The 2500-nt window shown below is 34.6% G+C and overlaps 1 protein-coding gene across 1 annotated transcript in view; it reads right to left on the reverse strand.

Moving 5' to 3' along the window:
* The window catches only part of Nrx-1 (Neurexin 1), a 490730-nt gene that overhangs the window by 69250 nt on the left and 418980 nt on the right, over nt 1–2500 (reverse strand).

Raw genomic sequence — 2500 nt, forward strand, 5'->3', positions numbered from 1 at the left:
TACGAAAATAATGACAGCATTAATAACCAAAGCTTTTTCCATATTTGAAAGATTAAAAGTAGAAAAAGACAGAACTGAAGAAATTGAGATGAAAAAGATTGCATGCAAAAGGGATGTTCTACCGCGAGATAGGCATCACAGACGAGATCTGGCAGCATCTGCTCTCCGGATCAAATCCGTCTGATTTTAAATGAGAATAGAGAAAGCCTCATTTTTTACGAACCCCATTTGCCTCAGCGTAATGAACCGGACAAAATGTAATTCTCATAGATAATGCGGTCTTGGTCCAAATTCATTATGTATTTGTCTATACCAGACATCGAAAAAAAAAATGGTTACTACCGCTCCCTCCCTTCCTCCTATACCATATATATATATATATATATATATATATATATATATATATATATATATATATATATATATATATATATATATATATATATAAATATAGACACATCAAAGACAGCCGTTTCTAGTCCACTGTTAGACAAAGGCCTCAGCCATGTCCTTATTAACGTATGAGGTTTAGCTATTACATCACCATGCTAGCCATTGTTGGTCGGTGATATTGGGAGAATTTAGTCTGATCGCTCACAGCAAACCAATCTAGTATAGGTGGTCCTAACTATACAGCTTTGCTGATCGTGCTGATATATAAACCCTTTCAGCACGTCAAGGTATCCCCACTGTAGGGGATAGTAGGTTGGCCAGGGCACCAGCCACCAGTTGAAATACTACCGCGAGAGAGTTATTGGGCCCTTTGACTGGTCAGACAGTACTACGTAGGATCCTTCTCTCTGGTTATGGTTCATTTTCCCTTTGCCTACACATACACCAAATAGTCTGGCCTATTTTTTAGATATTCCCTCTGTTCTTATACACCTGACAACACTGAGATTACCAACAATTCTTCTCTGAAGGGGTTAACTACTGCACTGTAATTGTTCAGTGGCCATTTTCCTCTTGTTAAGGGTAGAAGAGACTCTTTAGCTATGGTAAGCAGCTCTTCTAGGAGAAGGGCACTCCAAAATCAAACCATTGTTCTCTAGTCTTGGGTAGTGCTGTAACCTCTGTACCATGGTCTCCCGCTTTCTTGGGTTAGAGTTCTCTTGCATGAGGGTGCACTAAGGTACACTATTCTATCTTATTTCGCTTGCTCTTATTTCATTGAAGGTTTTATAGTGTATTTATGAAATTTTCATTTCAACTGTTGTTACTGTTCACAAATATTTGATTTTAATTGTTAATTAATTCTTATTTTCTTGTTTCCTTTCCTCACTGGGCTATTTTCTCTTTTAGCCCCTCTGGGTTTATAGCATCTTGATTTCCCAACTAGGGTTGTACCTTAGCTAATAATAATAATAATAATAATAATAATAATAATAATAATTATAAACTGTATGTGCGTATGAGTCAAACGTCCAAATAAAGACATTTGTACAGTACTTTACATGAAGCCCATAAGAGTGAACTTGACTTTTGATCCATTCAAGCACAAGAGATGAATCATTAAAACGATCCTAATATTATGATGCCAATATAATTAAATTTCACGTGTCAAAGTTATAACGGTATTAATATTTCATCGAAAATATCTAAATCCTCTGGATTATCCAAGCCATAATCCTAAATTATCCTTAATGCCGAGGTAAATCCAAAAGTGTTTATACATATCATTTCAAATGATGAGGCAAACACTATATCACGTACATTCGAATCAGTTTGTCAAGCCGCGTTCAGAAGATCTGACTGTGCGTTCAGGCAGTGCCAAGAGAACACGTTTTTTTTTCAGATATCTTTCAGAATTTTTGTCTTTAAATCTCAGACCAATTTTCTAAATTATTGGGCTGTGTGAACACGCAGTTGTAATCAGGGTTAAAGCTTATTCTAATTTATAAAATAAAATATCTACCTGGAACCAAGTTTCTCGGGAAAATAAAAGAAAAAGTCAGAAAATATGCGCTTGAATTATTTAATGAAAACAGCCCGACAAATCTCACATCAGAGTAACACAAATTGGAAATTCTTAATACAAATTATTGCATCAGTATATAAAAAAAAAACCTTCGAGTGACAACTTTGATTTCAACTCTTGAGTCGTTAGTCACCCAACATGAAGGTCTGTCGCTACCTCCTTTACTTCATGTCCAATTTAACCATTCCCATATATTCTAGGAAATTAGTCCCTCACCATATTTGATGGAGAGAATTTTGAATTACACGAATATTTAGTATAAAAAAATAAACATTACTTTTGAATTATTCATATGGTAAACTTTAAATGTTAATAAATTCTTGTTGGTAAATTTTGTTTCCACAAATCTATTTACCATTTCTTTTCACAATCGAAGTGTTTCAGTTACTGCAACGGCTTGTAAACATGCTTTTTATCTCTCTCTCTCTCTCTCTCTCTCTCTCTCTCTCTCTCTCTCTCTCTCTCTCTCTCTCTCTCTCTCTATATATATATATATATATGTATATACATACATATATATAT

The sequence above is a fragment of the Palaemon carinicauda genome, chromosome 11 (genome assembly GCF_036898095.1).
Source record: "Palaemon carinicauda isolate YSFRI2023 chromosome 11, ASM3689809v2, whole genome shotgun sequence".
In the NCBI taxonomy this organism is placed as follows: Eukaryota; Metazoa; Arthropoda; class Malacostraca; order Decapoda; family Palaemonidae; genus Palaemon; species Palaemon carinicauda.